The sequence below is a fragment of the Pteropus alecto genome, unplaced genomic scaffold (assembly GCF_000325575.1).
Source record: "Pteropus alecto unplaced genomic scaffold, ASM32557v1 scaffold3, whole genome shotgun sequence".
Lineage (NCBI taxonomy): Eukaryota > Metazoa > Chordata > Mammalia > Chiroptera > Pteropodidae > Pteropus > Pteropus alecto.
The window spans coordinates 41,775,910-41,795,837 of record NW_006442484.1 but is presented as its reverse complement, the minus strand read 5'-3'; the positions used below and the strand labels follow the sequence as shown (position 1 = coordinate 41,795,837).

General features: G+C 38.9%; 1 protein-coding gene and 1 pseudogene across 1 annotated transcript in view; one reads left to right on the top strand and one right to left on the bottom strand.

Moving 5' to 3' along the window:
- MYO3B (myosin IIIB) overlaps positions 1-19,928 on the bottom strand; it is a 342,946-nt gene that overhangs the window by 5,455 nt on the left and 317,563 nt on the right. The window lies entirely within an intron of this gene.
- LOC112470572 lies at positions 8,893-9,011 on the top strand (annotated as a pseudogene).

Genomic DNA, 19,928 nt, shown 5'->3' with positions numbered 1-19,928 from the left:
TCAATTGCTGAAAATGTCAAATGTCATCATTCTTGAACAGTTGTAAGCCAAAGACTCATTTGATGAATCCGATTTATGTATATATTTCTGTTACATTAGGATTAGAGACAAGTTCTATTTAGAAACAGTTTTTATATTTTATTTTCACATTGAAAACCAGTCAGATTTGCTTCAGCCTCAAAGAGTGTGTTTATATAAAATTAAATTAATGCTGGCAGAGAGAGACGATTTTCTTTTCTAAATGAGAAACTGGTTAAAAGTATATTATGTAATGAATACCAGTTAGCATTTAACATAGGTTTCATTCTCTTTCAAGAAGCCCTGAACCTTTTTCCCTCTGCACTTTTGATCTCATATTTGAGACCTTGAATGTATCCTTCTCTTCTGAGTTGTCTGAAAAAATGGGAGAAATCTGCATAGAGTTTCAGGAGCATGGGGAAGTGCATACTCCTTTCTTCTAATTCCAAATCATCACACTTTGTGGCTACACAATTGGCCAAGCCCTTGATAAGAAACAAATAGTTGAATTAATTGATGGCTTTGTTACACAACTTCCAACAATTGGTTTGGAAATTTAATATTTCAATTCTCTTTATTGAACATGCAGCTATATCCAAGCTAGAGTTGCCAGATCAAATACAGGGCACCCAGTTAAATTTGAATTTCAGATAAACCACCAATACTTTTTTTAGTACAAGTATATCCTGTGTAATATTTGGGACATACTTATATTAAAAGCGGTTGGTTGTTCATCTGAAATTCAAATCTAGCTGAGTGTCCTTCCCAATTGCCCACCCCACCCAACTCTGGCAACCTTAATCCAAGGACAACTTTAAATCATAGCTGAGGCTTTTTATTCTCCCCTAAGGTCTCAGAGATGAAAAAGGAAATGACTTCCTCTACTCTATTTGACCGGTTGATTTACAGCTAATTTGGCTACAAATGCTCTTTCCTAACACTGTCCTCTAGTGTTTCACTTTTCATCACCCACCACAAATGTGCCATTTTTGGTAAATTTCCTAGCAGGACTGCAATGAGGGAAGAACAACCACGAGGGAGGGCAGGATGGGGCGTACAGTTCAATTATTCCTGGCCTGGTGGGTAATATGGATTCTAGGCCCCTGGGGAATGGACAGGCAGTGAGCAGGGTTCCTGGGAGAGAGCACACTAAGAGAGCCCTAGTTCTTTGCACCACCCTCCCCGTGGGCCTCAGCAGGCATACTTTCTGAGCAGTAAGACTGTTGATCTGATTGCCATTTGTGGATTAAGCATTCCTACAGTCACTTGCCAAGTAAAATAGCCCCTTGAAGCAAACAAAGTATTCAGTGTTCTAGATTTACAGATGGCAAATCCCAAATAGAGTTAAGAGAGATACTCTAGGGTGGGGGTGGGGGGACATTTAAATAGAATTAGAGTTATATGATTAATTTATAGAGCTCTGTCAACTCTGTGCATAAAGGGAGGTATATCATTTCTCTGACCAAAGTTCTCAGAGCATTTAGAGGTGACAATAGCCCAGCTGTCAGCTGAACGATCTTTCTCCTCAATGATGGCTGACCGTGCTGCGTGGTACTCCAGTGGACACTTATGCGAAATAGCTTCCAACGAGATGACTTGTCTTTTCTGGCTCTGTGCTTCTTCTCCTTTCCACTTCGTTTTTATGTAGCAAATCTTATTTTGTAAAGTATCTTTTTCTTTACTTCATCTCATTTTGGGAAGGATAAATAATCCCAAAGAGATAACAGAGCCATAGGGAGATTAAGAGATCACACAGCAAGTTAGAGGCAAAATCCAAAAGAACATCAGGTTTCCTAATGTTCTGCTGACAAAGGCCCTTTGCTTTTATATCTGAGGGGTCTGAGGCCCAGGGAACTTGGGCCTCTTTGTCAGTCTCCCTTCAGAGCCAGGGCTAGAACTCAGGTCTTTTGATTCTAAATTCCAAGGTCAAGGCCAAAGCCTCTATTATGATGCCTTTTTTTGCTGTTGTTAACTGAGATATTCTTAAGTTTTCACCTCACCCTTCAGGAGAGCCTAAGGAATTCAGTGGGCTTTTGTAAAACACACATACAACCAGAAAGAGAGATTTTCTCCTGGGGTGCATGCAATTCAGATCTTCCTTTTTAAGATGAAAGGAAAACTACAAATTTTCCCAGTTGCCATGTTATGTCATGAACAATCTTCTTCAAAATTGCAAAACTTCTACAAAGAAAGCATCCCTGAGTTAAATTAGTGCCTGTGGAAGATGGTGGAGTTGTAAACTGTCTATGCGGAATTTTCTTCTTATTAGTTAGGGAAGTGGTAATAATTTCCCTTGAAACTATTTCACAGTTCAGGGTTTGGCACACACTCAACAAATAGTGAATGAATGAATGAATGGTAACTTCACCATTCTTATTAAGATTTGTTCTATTTATGTGGCCCACTCTTTGCTTCTGGCTGTCATTTGGGATTTTATTGCCAAGGCTTGCAATAGGAAGAGGGTCTTTTCTATCCTGGGACACCTCTGGGGAAACTGCCATCTAACAAGGAGGGAGATGAAGTCAGCCTCTTAAAAACAAAGTTCATTAGTATTTTTTTCGTAATATTCTTTCAACATTTTTCTAGGAATATATTTTCACTTCTTAAAAAAATCAATATTCATCGATAGCAATAATTTGTTCCTGTTTTTCCAGTTTTCCTGTTTTAAAAATAGTCATAAATATTTTTCCATATTAACTTACTTTAAAATAGTATCTTTCTTTTACAGTTGCATTTAAAAATTTTTTATAAAGTAAAAACTAATGTTCAAATAAATTAAGCAGTGAAAAGTCCATCTTCTTTCCACCCACTTATCCCATCCCCACAATAGTAACAGAACAAGTTTCTTAACTGTCTTCTAGATTAGTCTAAATGGCATCCTTTCTAATTGTTGTATGATATTTTATTTATTAAATGATCCATGATTAACATATAATTTTCTATTTGGGGCAACGTTTTTCTATAATAGGTAATACTTTGAGGAACATATTCATAATTTGATGATCTAGAATCCACATTATTTATTAGAATAAATTTCTATAAGTGAAATTATTGGTCAGAGAACATACATATTTTTAAAAGTTATGATTTGTATTTCCCACTGCCATCCAGAAAGTATGCAGCAAAATATACTTCTACTATCTGTACTTGAGATTACCCATTTCTGAAGGCCACCACCAGTATGGAACAGCATCTTTAAGTAAAAGTCTGACAATTCAATAGTTGAATTCAATAGTTGAAAAAGTGGCATGTCATTTGTTTTGATTTGCATTTCATTGATTGATCGAGAGGGTAAATGGACGCCCCTTTTTATTTCCCATATTTATTAGCGATTTGTGTTTCAGGATTCCTCTTTAGCCGTTGCCTATCACTGTGACGACATGGTAGACAAGAGGTCCCATTGGCTGACAGGCGTGGAGATGCCTATTTTAAAAATTAGCATGCTGTAGGGAAGTATTTCTCAAACTTCTGTCATTCATCTACCACTTAATCATTTTTCACTACATTCAAGAACCTGTACTGTTGTTTATTTAATATTTTTAAAATCAACTAATTTCTTTTTTTACTTATATACATTTCTTTAAAAAAATGAAACTATTTACTACTGTAAATGGAAAAGCAGTGACAACATTTGCTATAAGTAGAAGTAAACCAGAAAGTAAATACAATGAAAAGAAAACAATATTACCACACTTGAGCTAGATTCTATTCCCCATAGAATGTTCTGGGCTTTTTAAAAGGTTTGTCAAAAAGAGAGGTGAGTAAATGTGAGAATACTTGGAGACATACTAACACAATGACTTTCTTCTTAATTTAAAGAATTTAAACTGAGAATTGAAAAATTAGTAACTTTATTTTACATCTAAAAGATTTTAAGGAATCATCTAAATGATTCATTGTCATTTAATGTTGCATCCATACACTACCTAAAATCAACTTGCAAATCACCAGAGGCCTATGTTCCATACTTTGAGAAATATGAATGTTGTGGGGGAAAAAAGCAAAGTCAGAAAAAATTGATTATGAATCCACCTCCAGCACTTATTAGAGGTCTGAACTTGGTGATGGTAGTCACTCAAGTAGTGGTGTAGTGAGGGTGACAGAGAAAACACGACACCTGAACAGAGCAGGTTCTGCTAAGGAGCTGTAATTCTTGTTATACAGGAGTGGTTCGCCACCCTGGTTACAGACTAGAATCACCTGAAGGGTTTTTTATAAATACAGACTCAGTGGGCTCTCAGCTGAAGATCTTAATTCATTTGGTCAGGGGCAGGGCTCTGGCATCGCATTGTTAAAAAAGGACCCTCCTCTTTCACATGTTTTAAATCTGTAGCCAGGGTTGAAAAAGAAGAAAAAGAAACAAAACCCCAGGGATTTAACCCTTTCTTAAGAGTTTAGGTGGATTTTGCAGATTAGCTAGCTGCCATCTTGAAATGTTGGCATAGGATCAGAGAAGTTTTGATTGGGCAGAAGGAACTCTGGGAAGAGCAAGCATCCCCAGTAGGGATCCTGGTATTGTCAGGCATTTGCTTTGCTCTGGAAGCTGCATCGAATGGCTTGAGCCCAAAGCAGACACTAATTTCCCTGGACGCTGGAAAAATAATTTCTCTTATTCCAAGAGAACAATTTTGCTGACCATGGAAACATTATCTCTGGTTTCCAGAGGTATGTTGCTTCTCAGTGCTGTTCTGGAGGTTTTGGTATACAAATTAATGTCAAAGCTGAAAAGCTATTGTGACCCAAAGAGACTCTCTTTAAAGCAAAACTCAAATGTCGGGCAAAAACTCTGGGGTCTCAGGAGGGTTGGAACCAGTTGAAAATATTTCAAAGCTATAATGGTAGAATCAGTTATACAGAATCAGCAATAGGTTGCCATGGGTTTTCTTTCTTTTTGCTTTACTTTGCATGGCACTCAGATTTGCATCATGTTCCATCTCTCTGCTTCTAGGAGTTTTTTTAAACTGCTTATCCTGAGGCCTCACAATATTCCCTTCCAGCCAGGTGTTTCACATGGGAATGACTGACTTCATCTGTTCCCTAACTTTGGCCACCCAAACTGCACCCAGTGACAAAACAGCATTAATTCAGCTTTTTCAAAAATGCTCACATGCAAAATCTAAGAGCAGGATCTGATGCTGAGCAGACCTACGACACCAGGCAGCAGGCTGGAAGAAGTCATTTTTGGAGCTCCTAATGAGATGCAAATCACCTAGTGAACTACTTGGGAGCTGGGAAACAATGTCCTGGGTAAAAGCAGATAAAAATGGAATGAAAGAATGTCTTTGAAGATTGGAACGACATTTTAAATACTTGAGGATATGGGACACCAGATAGTGCTGGTTTTACTAAACTAATTGTGACGCAGTGTTTGATTCCTTCTGGCAGGGGATCTTGGGACATTCATCCCCAGCTTTGCTTCACTCTCTAACTTGGGGACCTGGTTACAGTTCTTGCTGTTAGTGTGCAAAGGGCTCCAAACTGTAGTGAAATGAGCACTGTTCTCGGGGTCAGAAGACCTTGGCATAGTTCTGGAACTCATGGGTATGTAACCTAGGGTGAGTTGCTTACCCCTTTGGACTGCTGTGTTTTATCTAGAAGATAAAGGAGTTAGACTGATACAGTGATTTTTCAACAGAGGCTGGTGATATGGTACATTACACATGTTTTTGCCTGGAGATTCTGAGCTATTCTTTTTGGAGTCATGCTCCTTCCCAATGTGTGTGTCTAGGTTCAGTGAGAGATGTGCCTGATGGAAGATTGCTGCATGAAACCAGTGTGAAAGCAGAAAAAGGATGAGAAACATTAGCCAAGAGCCCCTTTAAAGTCCCTTCCGACTTTATGATGCTATGGCCACAGAGTTCCAGACACTTGTCAGGGCCTCATCTGAGAAATGGACATAAATGCTGACGACTTGACTGGCTTGTTAGAATTTAAAAAAGACCAATCAAAATGCATCTAAGATTTGGGGGGAGTTGGTGGGGGGAGCTGAGGGGGGAAGTTCTCCACAACTACACCAGAACACCGTTCTAACACAATTCATTCGAAGTTCAATGCTACACAAGATAGGCTCATTCAAACCCCCTTCTGGGTCATTTGGTTACTGATGGACTAAAAAACAGCATTTTTAACCTCATCTACTCAGACTTCTCCCAGCTGTGAGCAAAAACTGCAATGTACAAGTCAGTATTGGACAGCCGTATAAACACCCACACAGGTTCATAAATTCTAAAATATTTTTAGATAGAGAGAGCAGTCATCAGTATGACTGACTTGATTTGGGGGAGATTATACACATAAATGATTGGCAGGTGTGTGTATGTGTGTGTATGTGAGAAATAGTAAAGAATGTGAATAATTGACCAAAAGGAAATCACAATTATGATTTTGTTTGCATTAAACTAATGAGATGCAAAAGTAAAATCAATGTGGCATTAGTGGAGAAAAATTAGATCACCCTGGTTCTTTCAGTTTTAATCTCTAAAAAAGCCAATAAAATAGGAAGTATCTAGGGGAAACGAAGATACACAGAAAAAAATTACATTTGGGTTATTTTTCCTATCTTGTGCTTCATTTGGGGAAAAATTTCTTTAGTACACTGTAAAATTACATTTGGTCCAACAATCCAGTAAACATTTAAAGGTTTATAAAAGTAATGAGCTCTCAGGTCTCTGCCCAGATCAAGAGTTGAGTTCTTCAGGGTCATATAGAATTACTAAATTTCTTTGCCTTGTTTTCTTACAATCCTATATGAGGTTAATGAAAATCCATTATGGAAACAATAAACAGAATGATGACCTCTCATGCCCTTCCCTTCCTTTTATTCTCACGGAAGGTTATTTTGTCATGAGGAGGCCAGATGAGACCCGAATCTGTCCACTAGACTCAAAATCTTTGAACAAATTAATGCCATCAACTTTCTTTCTCTTTTAAATTCCCCTTCTCTGGGTCACCTGACCACTATAGCTATAAGCACATTCCAGAAAGTCACAAAAAACAAGCCAAGCTTAACAAAATTAAATACTTGCAGCTGTTACCAGCATATCTGAGAATGGGTATGTCCTGAGTTATACAGTGATTTAGGCCTTGGCGAGGAAATTAATTACTGTTTTCACTCATGCTTCTTTGCAGTGACTTTGTATACTGACACATATGAGCTGCCCTGAGCACTCAGTTAGACCAGACTAAAAGATAGTCTCAGTGCAATTTAGTTTTAAGTTTCCAAACATATTTCAGGGGATTCATATCAGTAGTCCTCAACTCTTGAACCCTAAAGGAAACACTTTCTCTGTTATCTTGGCTTAGTCAGATAAAATATTAACAATCAGAAACCTGGTAGCATTTATCTGACAATATAGAGAAAGCCATATTAACAGGAGCTCTTCACTGAAACAATCTTGGACATTCACGATGGCACCGGGAAATGCGCCACTAGCTCTGAAAGAGCAGGAGGTCCTGGCTGACTTGGCACCTTCCGACTTCCAGCTCTCACTGCCTCTCACCCTGCATGAGATGGGGACCCAGCAGAGAGGGGTTAAATGGGTTGGGGAGCCAGTCCAGCTGGGGGTCATTAGCAATCAAGGACCAGCATTAAAAGGCAGCAGGAGACTAAGGGTCTCTGACAGGCTTGGCTCCATGCACCATCTGGAAAGAAAGATGCTGTTGAAGATGGACTTTTTTTTAAAAAGGGACTTCATGGAGACCCCTTTTTGCAGATGCAAACATGAATAGTGATGTTATATTCAAAGTGGGTCCTTCCTTTTTGAGAGTAGGGCCAAGGAGCCACATTTCCAGGCCAATCTCTTGCCATAATGGACCTTTCATTGGCACTAGGGCGGAACCAACCCAGGAAATTCTGTCTAATGATTTGATAGTAGCTAGTGATCAGAACGTCCATGCTGGATAATAAGTTAATGAGCATGTGTGAGGCCTGAAGTGTGGGGCAGGGCTCGAACCAAATAACATATTTAACTGTATTTTATACACTCCAGTATGATTTGTAACTAAAAAGAGAAAACCAGACAGCTTTACTTAGGCTGTGCCCAAGTTGATCATTTTAAGTTGTAATTTTTGACACAATGAAAATTGAAAATAAACCGGGACTCACTTTCTAAGGTCATTCTAAGGCAATTTTACAAAGAGGTGGCAGTCGCAGATGTCACATATTGCATAAACCTGGTCACTAACTTGGTTTACATTACTCATTAAGGTGCCTCTCTTTTTTTTTCCTTTTTATGTTTTGGGTCCCCCTCCTATTCCACCTTATTTATAAATATGTAAGAAAAAATGTTTAAATACAGAATTTTATTTCTTTTGATCATAGATTGTTAGACTTACAGAATAAAGAAGCCTTATAATGTGATCTTTAAGATATATTATAATTCTAATTTAGAATGAGCTGCTAACTCATTATAAGAATCATTTAACATTATAGTTGCATTCATAAGAAAAATTTGCTTTTCAGCTCATTATCGTGTGGTTCTAATTTTAGTCTTCAGTACACCTTTAGTTTTTAAAAATAAATTTATTTATTAAAATTTGTTTCAAGTATACAGTACATTGGTTAGACATCTATAATGTTCATAAAACGATCCCCAAAAGTGTTCCCTCCTTCCCTTGGCCCTCCATTTAGCCATCATATTAATGATAACTGCATTCCCTTTTCCATGCTCCCTGTGCCCAACTATCAACTAATTTGTACTTCTTTAACCCTTCACTCCATTCTCCCAGCCTCCCAACCCACCTCCCCTCTGTCCGTCACCAAATTGTCCACTATATTTGTGAGTCTGTTTTTTGATTAGTTTGCTCTTTTTGTTCCTTAGATACCACATATAAGTGAAATCATATGGTATCTATCTTTCTCTGTCTGACTTATTTATCTACGGCCATGCCACCCTGAACACGCTCAATCATGTCTGATCTCAGAAGCTAAGCAGGGGCGGGCCTGGTTAGTACTTGGATGGGAGACCACCTAGGAAGACCAGGTGCTGTAGGCGTGTAAAAAAAAAAAATTTCCTCTCAGGAATGTACTTTTCTAATGTTGTAGAGAATGATCGGTAGCTGAAGTTGTCCTCATAAAGCTTTTGGCAAGTTTCTAGATGCCCGAGATGGGGAAAAAGAAACAGGGAAGATCTAGGACATGATAGACTCAGATTTAGGGTCAGCAGAGTTGTGGGGAGGATCAGGTGACATTGCATTGACTACTGATCCAGGTAGTGGACATTATTTGGAGAAATAATCAAGGTGGTTGACAGACCAGCAGAAATGCAAGATTCTGAGAGTTGAATCTGGATCATTTTTAATCACTCTATCCTAAACTCTGGATAAATTTATACACATTATTGTCATCCTAGCAGAGATAGTGTTTAAATTCAAGGTCCAGTCACATAGAATAAAGCTTGTTTAAAAAGAGACATGCAAATCCCCAGAGATAGAACATTGTGGGCATAAGGTATGGGTGAATGCTGTCTTTAAAGTTCTAGTTGGGCTCGTGCTGATTTTGACAGTTCTCATGGAAACTTTTAGTTTTCTTGGGTATATAAGTGTGACTATGCGAATGTGATTTTTAAATAATGGAAACACGGCATTGGTTAGAGTTATGGGTTCCTGGGAATAGAGAGGTTTCTTTTAAGTAAATTGTTTGGTAAAACAAACAAACAAACAAACAAACTTGGTGCCTACTGCCCAATCTTATACTCAAATTTCATAAAAGGTTTTTCTATTAATTTAATATGGAAGATTGTTGGTACTAACTTGCTCAAGTTTACTCAACTAAGAAGCAGAGAGTAGAACTCAGGATTCATTTGGCATGAAAGCCCATGCCTCTTTTGAATTTTTTTCCCTCTTTAATTCTCCCCACCCTGCCACCTGCCACACTTCCACCCCTGACCTGGATGTTGTGGTCTCCCCTTAAGAACTGGATCTCTGAAGGTGGCACATCTCTTCCCATGAGCTCTTGGTGTGCACCTGGAGCCTGGCGCTCCCGGGGTATGGTCCATGGCTCCACTTGGGGTGCGAACCTTGGGTAAGAACTGGATCTCTGAAGGTGGCACATCTCTTCCTATGAGCTCTTGGTGTGCACCTGGGGCCTGGCGCTCCCAGGGTATGGTCCATGGCTCCACCTGGGGTGCAAACCTTCTGTGTGTAAAGCAGACGTGCTAAGCACTACACTATGAAGCCATGCCCCCATCCCTCCTTTGTTATGCCCTATCGTTGCCTCTACATTATACTGGTGGGAGAGATGGAAGAGTAAGGGAATTGAAGAGAGTGGAGAAAGCTTGGAATGGATGCAGAAAGGAATGGGAGTGGGTCCTGGTCCAGAACTAGTATTTGGGGAAGCGTTATAGCCCCAGCTGAAAAGGGAGATGATTATTTTGTGAGTGGCACCAGACTATATAGGTATGTTTTTCAGCAATAACACTTAGGAGCTTGGGTGTAATGTTAGAGGAGGAAGGATTAATCTGGTGCTTAGGTATTCTGGGTAGTGGGTGGAAGGACTGAGTGTTTGTCAGAGGAACTGAATTCAAGTCTAGGCTGAAAGCAGGTAGAAGGGAAGCCAAAGACCTTGGAAGACAGTGGAATAATAGATGAGGGTGACAAACCAGAAGAACCAGGAGAAGGCTGTGGTCCTATAGGGAATAGCTTTTGATAGGTCAAGTGTACCCATGGAAGTAGGTGCCTGGGTCTAAAGGAGACAAAGGTCATTGACATGAAGCGGTAGGGAGCTGTAAAGTTTAGGAGTTGAGTAGACTGGATGGCTGTGAAAAATCACTCTAGCTGGTGGTGAGATTTGGGAATGGAAAATACAATAAGTTAAATACTCACACATTCATCGAATGTGAAGTGACCAAGATGAGATCAGTAGATGACAGGAAGAGAGGGTGATCAAGAGCAGCATAGAGAGCAAGTTAGCAGAATGTGGATTCTACCTCAACCCCCTCCCTCACCCCCAGGTCCTGCTGGATGGGGCTCCACTCAAGAAGACTTTAGGGGACATAGTGGCCAGTAGAAGAGATAGGTTAGAGGAGAAGAAACCAGAAAACAGTAGGATAATCAATGAAAGCACAGGGGAACTAGAGTGGCCTGAGTTTTGGGCAGTGGCCAGTGGTGACCAGCATGCAAAGCGGGCTAGAGAAAGTCAACTTAATCCCTAGCAGGCATGACATCTAAGTGCCAGCAGGCAGGATGGTTCAGTGCTCCAAATAAAAACTTGGTGAGAGGTTATTTTTATGCCTCTTAAAAGTAATTATTGAGTATGAGAGCAAGATTAATAAAGATTAATCTGCTGTTGATATGTAGACTAGTTTGTGAAAGTTTGAAAAAACGGGCTGAGAGCTGGTTGGAGCCTACTGAAAAAGTCCAGGTGGATGGAGAGAGAAAGGCTGGACTATGGCCCTTTCTGCTCTATTACCAGAGTCATCTGCTCTGGCTGCCCTGAGTTGTCGTCCTGGTCCTAACTGCTATGCATGGGTCTCTACCAAAAGATAGATAGATGCCTTCTCCTGTACCCAGGTTGTGGGAACTTTCAGTTCTTAAAAGACAATGCTTGAGTCCTTTGTAAGTGAGGAGGAAGATATCAGGTGCTTCTGTCATGCTCTGCTAAGAAAGGGTTGTTTGTGCCCTAAAGTATTAGGAAATTTAATAAGATCTCTCATTCAGTGTCTTCCTCCACAGGACCTGCTACCAGGCTCATTTTGGTGGGATGAGTTCAAATATCAGTTGCCATGCTGTACTCAGAATCACGAGTCCCTTCTAACCTTGGCTCCATTGCCAAGTGCAGGTCAGAGTGTCCTTTTCTCCCTGATGGTGAAATCTGCTCCTTATTGTTCACTCAGTTTTATTCAGGGCCTATTCTGTGGCAGGCTTTTTCTAGGCACTGCAGCTGTGGCAGTGATCAAAGATCTCTGCTCTCAAGGAGCTCACCAGCTGGTAGGGAGAGACAAAATAAACAATAAGTTTAATGAATAATATGGTATACATATTAGAATGTGAAGATTCTTTAAAAAAAAAAAAAAAAAGTAGGGCAGGGCACAATGAGTAACCCACTGTCCTTAAGATCCTGAGCACTACACTGTTGGATTTCATTTCCCAAGGCCTGATAACACTGCCTATAAACCTCCAATGCAAATATATACCAACAGTGGCCCTTGCTCCACCAGGTTTCTCCTGGCCAGGTAAATGCTTCTCCCTGTAAAAATATTGAATTCATGGGGGCTGGACCAAAGGGTGGACCAGGTAACAGGCAGGATACACTAATGTCTATGCTAACTGGTGGAAGTGCAGCTTTGTAGGGCAGGGATGGCTTAGTCCAGGCTCTCTTATCCTGCCCAGGTATCAATAGATGTTGTCACCCAGCAGTCCACTGCTGCTACATGGGTGGGACTCACTCAGTGTCCATGAGAGCTGGCCTGGGGATCCACTAGGTTGCTCGAGACAAAATATTTTTCTATTCTTCAAGAAAGATTTTTGGACCAATGAAGAAACGGGATTCAAAAACTGATTCATGAAATTTGGAATGTGTACATTTGACTGAAGGTCCACAGAGGAGGAAAAATCCCTGCTTCAGTCTGTATATTCTGTGTTGCAAAGCAAAATAAATCCATAAGCACCTTATTGAAGATACAATAAGATACAATAAGGGAGAAAGAATCTGACAAGTTTCTTATGAATAAGGGAAGATATATGGAAATTAATAGTGCTATATCCATGGTTACTATTTTCAAAGATTTATAAAATATCATTGCTGGTCTCTTTAATGTGTCATCTTTTTTTAAAATTTTATTTTCTTGAACACAATAGTAGGAGGCTTTTGAATTCTTCTACCTTGTCCTCTCTAATTTCCAGGCATGAAGCCCTCAAAGATAAATATTAAAATATATTCCTGCTTCCATTCCTAATTTGTAGTTCCCTTTAGTTCTGTTGTCCTTGAGACTCCCATTCTGTACAAATGGTGAAGTTTTGCTGCAAATAAATATTATTCCAGGAGCTGGTTGTTGTTGATTATGTTTTGCTGAATGACTCTGGATCATGCCCTTTAAAATTTTTTTAAAAAAGCATAATCATTTAAGATATATGACTTACTGATAGATTATTTAAGTAAATTTTCCCAGTCATGGGTTAAAAGTATTGCTTCTACGTGATGTTATAAGTTATTTTGGGCAGACTGTTCTCAATCAGCCATTTCTATATTCCACGAGGCTCTAGGCTTCATCTAATTGTCAACAAGGCTGACCTGCTAATTCTGTCCATGTTTTGTTTGTAGTTCTGATAAATTTGCCATGCTGTTGGCCGGGGTTAATCTGTGAGTCCCACGCAAAGGTTAGCAGAGCTCAAGCTATGCTTATCCTGTCTCCGAAAGAGGCAAATAGACTCAGTGGCTCTTTCTGGTCTCCCAGATCTGCAGCTACTTGCTTCAGAGACTTTCATTTCTTTTCTGTGATAATATTGCTTTGAAGAGTATATTTCCAGCTTTGTCTCCATGTACTGAGAATTATATAAACTAGCTTTGCAATATATAAATTGCTCAATAATTAGAACAGGCATCTCATATCAAAATATGCAATTCGGATTTCATCTACTACCCAAATGCAAAATCCTCAAGAGTGCTGAGTTATGAAAATATTCAAACATAGAAATTAGCATTTTCAAAGTTCTCAACTGATAAAAAGTTAGTACTCTGTTTCATTTTCCTGGGAATGATTTAGTAATAGTAAGTAATAGTATATTTAGTGCAAATACATTTCATGAAGTAGAATAATACTGAAACATGTAGTGGGAAATAAAAAGAAAGTCATTTTATTTGAGAAAGCTACCACTGTTGGAAAAAGGAATGCATATAGGTGTCTCACTTCTGCTGTTCAAGACCCACAGGAGTTTTTGTTTATAACTTGATAGAAAATTACTGACCACCCGATAGAGGGTAATAATTTTGTCGACAGAGCTTAGACTTGATGTATAATACAGATATCCTGTTTTGGCCTCCCCTTTTGAAAAATTTGCTGCATTCAGCAATTGAGCATAATGGATATGATGGAAATAAAATTTTCCAGGTGGACATTGATTGTTTTGCTGTCTAATATCTCTATCCCTCTGCTTTTATAAGAGAGCCTCCTCTTTCCTATGGAAAACACATTTCAAGTATTTGGGTGTGGCTGGTCTCCTCTCCTCTCCCTCTTTCCCAAATAAGGCTGAACATGCGGCCCAGGCCTGGCTCAGAGAATTCCCCTTTCCCACCCGCTGTCATTAGTTCAGGGATGGGCACACAAGCCAGGCAGGGCTGGAGATCCTCTAGGAGAGCTGAGATATGAACACTGGAAGAAAGAGAGCCTTTTGTCCTTTGGGATTTCAAATTCTACTTAGTGGATATAAGCTCAGGGCTAGCAGTGGCCATTTTACCAATACTGAAAATGACAGCCCCAAAGGGGTAAGCAGCCCTGAGAAATGGAGAAAGATAGAGCGGGAGGGAGGGAGAAAGAGAAGGAGGGAGGGAAAGGGACAGAGTTGGAGGAGAGAGAGAGAGAGGGAGAGGGAGAGAGGGAGGGAAATCAAGGTGGGGGGAGAGAGAGAGGAAGAGAGAAAGAGAAAGAGAGAAAAACAACAGCCTAGTGACATTTTTGAACTCCAATAAATTGCATTTTGGCCTGAGCTAGTTTGAGATGGGTTTCTGGTTCTTGTATCTAAACGAGCCCTTACATAGTCTTTACAAATGAGTAACTTAATGTGTTATTAGCCTTCCTGCTAATCATCAGCATTGACATTCCCTACCTATACCCAGGGAGGAGCAAAGCCTATGCATGGGTCTACTCTACCATGCATTAGGTCATTAGATCCTTTTCGGTCACTAAACATTAATAAATGGAGGTTCCTGAAGGAATACCTGCTTGTATGGTACACGTGTGTGTCTACAGCATTTCGTTACTTTAATGTTAGCTAGAAGTGAAACAAGCTAAGTGCACCAGTGTAATTTGTGAGACATTTATTTCTTATTAATGAAGTAAACAGGCATTTGTGAGGAAGCATGAGCAAGGAACTCAGCAAGCACATGGGCAATTTCCCACCTACATCAGAGGAAACATGAAAGAGCAACTCTTAATTACAACCAAATATTAGCTCTGGCTCCTGGGAACTCATCATCCCATCTCAAGGTCTATATTTATGAAAATTTAAGCAATGTCTTAAAACATGTTAATTTGTTCTTTGTTTATTTCTTTCCCTGACAGATTAATTTATTCCAAGGGACTTTGGTTCTCAAGCGCTAATGTATCGATTGGGCCTATGTACGACATAGCTAACAGCCTGGGGAGGAGATTTTGGTGGAAAACAAAAGTCTTTCTTGTAGTTTTCCTTAGGTAATTACCTTTTATTTGTGGGCCTTGGAATGCTTCCAGTTTTCTCTGGATTTGCATTTCTGACTTTCAGATCAATGGTTAATTTCATGAGAGATGGACTAAGAGCATGGAGAAAAAACCCACTTCAGGCTTGAAAGAATCGGTTGGAGCACACTGAGGCCACAATTAAAGTTATGTGTTTTTTTTCTACTGGGTGATGTCCTTCCAAGAGCTTCTATGTGAAGGACAACTTAGTAATAAGAATATGAAGTACTGGCTCTGGAGAAGGAAAGATGAGAGTATCAGACATTCTGTTTATCACTTCTGGAAAGTTTTCTTAGTGAACTGTGAATCTTTCAATCTTGTATAATCCCACTGGGAACTCAAAGCAATGTTTACAAGTGCTATCCTTTTAATGTCTATTTATTGATAATCAGTTCTTTTATATCCCTCGAACTGTACTAAGAAGTCTGGAATTTATAAACTATAAATATCTGTATCTCAAAGAAAGAGAAAATATTTAATAAGTAAGCAATGAAATTAGTCCAGAACCTATATGGTCTCACACTAACTTAATGCCTGCAACTTTATCATCACACTTAGTACAATAAAAAGCCTTCAGAAACACACTTGAAATTTCTTAAATGTCCTTGGATTTTTTTCTATAGGGAACTTTAAAGGTGTAAAAGTTTAAAACAGTAAATGACTCCTAATGATATTATTTCCCCTTCACAAAACATATCTTTCAAATTAGAAACATTTGTCACTCTTTATATTCCCACACAAAGCATTGTGCCTTAACCTAGAGCTTCTGTTAGATACAATAAGCCTAAATTATTACTTATAAAATGCTAAATACAAGTCAGAACACTAATGTTGATATTTTTACTATATAATATTGCTTTTACGAAGAGGCCAAATGGCATGAAGCCACTATTTACTGTTAGAGCATATACCTGAAATTTAGGTACCTACTACCAGGTCAAAGCATTAGCTACTCAGGATTACTATAGTAGGTTATATTACTTTTACAGTAAATACTCCTGTTGCTGCCCCTGAAGTGCCTCTCCCAGAAGATTCACATTCCCTACCCTGCTGAATGAAGGAGTGGCCATGTGACTTCCATTGTCCGGTGAAACACACATATCTCAAAAGGATGTGTGTATTTCTAGGTAGAAACTGCAATTGGTTTGTCAGGTCTCTACCACAACTATCAGCAATGATCTAGATGGAAACTGCTACAGCATCAACCTGGGCCTGGAGAGAAGCCTGGAGAGACCAGAGCTACAGCCAACTCATAGTGATGTAGCATGAGTGAGAAATAAGCCTTTGTGGTTGTAAGCCACTTAGATGTGGGGGTTGTTTGTTTCTGCAGCATAATCTAATCTATCCTGACACAATGGCTTAAACTATGTCTATTTTAACTATTACTTTGCACCTTATGAAATTGCCATTTGGTAGTAAAGAATGATCTAATAGCAGCAATCTCATATGATTCAAGTTATTATAATTTTGAAAAATTGAAATATAAATTTCTACTTATGAATGCCTTTACTTCCAAATTATAATTGTTTATTAAGAGAACATATTTATTACTTTATTTTCTTTTTATAAGAACATCATAGTGAAGTTAGAAAAATGATTGCAAAAAAAAATGCACATTCCTAAATCCACAGTGGTATTAATAATCTATTGTCTTCCATGTGTCAGTTTGTAGGGATGTATCGGTGAGCAAGTCAGACACAATGCCTGCCTTCATGAAGATTTAATTCATCCTAGTGATGGAGTTCAATTCTTAACAGGTAAATTATTATAAAATATGATTAAGTGCAAACTAAGAAACAACTAGGTGTTTTACGTCAGAATCATGTAGGTGAGGGAACTAAAAAAATAGGGTGGAGGGAGATGGCGCCCCTGAAGAGGTAACAGTTAACTTGAGGCCTAACAAATGGCAAGAGCCAGCCAAGTGGAGAGAGATGAGAGTGGGGGTGGAGGAGCATGCCAGCCTGAGGGCACAGCACATGCAAACACCATATTCATGTCTTCCAGGCAGATTAGATCTGATCAGTGTGGCTAGACTATAATGAGAAAAGGGTTATAATGTGAGATAAAGGTGGAGAAATAGGCTGTGGACAGGTCATGCAGGGCTTTGATGGCCATGGAGGGAATATGAGGTTTATTTTAAGTTGATGGGAAGCTACTGAAGGAGAATGGGAAGAAAGAAGATGTAAGACAGTTTATTTCTTCAAGAAAGATCATTATCTCAGGTAGGAGTCCCGCACACATGGAGGCACAAGAATGAAAGAAAGAAGACTAGTGAAGAGGCTCCCGCAGGTCAGAGGCGATGGTTGTTCAGACAAGGCTGTGGTGGTGAAGAGAAAAAGAGGTTGACAAAATCGAGATATGTGTGGAAGTCAAAAAAAGAACTTGCTGATGGCTTGGACGTGGAGGTGAGAGAAAGGGAACAATCAAGAATGACTTCCAGACTTCTGGCTTGGGTCCCTGAGTGGATGGAAGGCCATTTACTGAAATAGGGACACCAAAAAAAGATTAAGGTTTCTGAGGCTGTGAAGAAACCAAGAGTTCAGTTTTGGACATGTTAAGTGTGAAATGCCTGTGAAACATCTGAATGGAGATGCCAAGTGGGAAGCAAGTCTGGAATCCAGAGACATGATCTGAGCTGGACATAGTAACTGGAGAGTCATCGACATATCAATGGAATTTCATGTTTGAGGAACATGAATACGGGGAGAAGATAAAAGGTTCTAGGATGCCTGAGGAACCTTAGCACGTAGAGGTTTTAGTAAGAAACAGAGAGCAGCCATGAGGTTGGTGGAAAGCCAGGAGGGTGAGTCTACACAGAGTCTGGGAAAAGGGAACGGTTTACAAAGGCCGTGAGAGGTGGAACAAGAAAAAGAACAGAGAAGGTCCCTGGATCCGACAACCTGGAGGTGTTCCACGACCCTGACACATGTGTTTCAGTACGGCGATGCACCCAAGGCGTTCTGTGGGAGAGGAAATATAGGCAATAGGTACAGTGAAAGATGTTTTAAAATTTGGCTAAGAAGGGGAAAAGAGAAGAAAGGTGAGGAAGGAGAGCTCAGAATCAATAGTGTTTATTAAAGAGAGACTCAGAAAAATCCTAGAGGTGATTGAATTTACCTGGCATCTACCAGATTGTTTTCTACCATCAGCAAAAACGTGGGCTTGCGAACTAGCTAACCAGTTATAATCTTGCACATCTGCTTTATGTGGCTCTTTCTGAAATAACATGTTCCTCAAGCATCATCTCTTTTTCCATTTTCTTTTTCTATATTTCTGGAAGGAGTCTATTTAGGTTATTTTAATTAATATAGCTTTTATATTCTTGCATTGTCTTATTTTGTCTCTTAAGTTCTGAAAAATATGCAGTCATCGAAGAATGTTCTTCTGTTTAAGAAGTTTTTATTTTTCTCCTCTAACTCTAAAAATACTGACCTAGTTGGTTTCTGTATCTCTTAGTACAGTTCACTTCCCTCTTAGCTTAAGGGTTATTAAATGAGAATAAAATTTCATTACAAATTTTAGTCAAAACAATGTTTAATTAATATTCTGAATTGAAAAATTCACCCACTTTAGGTATAGGAAAGAATATAAATAGCACAAAAGATTATAGAATGAGTAATAAATCCTCCCAGAACCTTAAATCCTTGCTCCGGAGGAAACCATTAGCATTATTGTACAGTGTGAAATAGTTTGTCCTGATACAATTCTAAGGGTATAGCCCCTGTCCTTAAAGCAGAATCAAAACCCAAAAACACCTGAAATGTGAGCATATTTCTACGCTCTGTGCTTTGCTTTTTTCACATTTCAGTATAACATAGAGGCTGTTGCATAGGCATATATGGATATAACTGTGACTTCACAGTATTACATTTTTATAGCTGTGCCATCATTTAACAAATTTTCCATTGATGAACATGTAGGTTTTCCTTAGCATTTGAAAAACATTAAAAAAGTTACTTAAGTGATTACATAAAACCTTTGCACAAGAATACACAATACTTTTATCCAATGTTAATTAAACAATCGTTATCCCAAATTTTAAAGAAGGTTAGATTGGGAATAACTACTACTTTCATAGTTTGTGATAAGAAAGATGGCTGGTGTTTTTGTGACTCTTTCACCTACGACATCTGGAATATCAGTAACCCTAGAGTTTAGGAATAATAAGCATAAGCCATAGGAATAATAAGGAGAGAACACATATGAAAGTTTTAGGATATTTAGAAAACAATCTTTTAGAATAAAGAAATATGATATGGGCTCTCAAATGGTTTACCTAGTAAGTATATGGTGTTTTATTTTATCTTTTTGGACAATATGCTACTAGATTTTATCAAAATGGCTAAGTTTTCTAAAGATGCTTTCACACTTTATATTACATGGACAATTAGTATTTTCAACTTCAAACAATAATACTCCTTTTCTTTGGAAGAGATTTTTCGTGGACCTAATTAATGTATTATGGAAACCAAGTGCTCACAGGCTTCCCCTAAGATCACCACTAATTAGGAAGGTGGGTTTCAGGGGCAGAAAGGCGGAGAT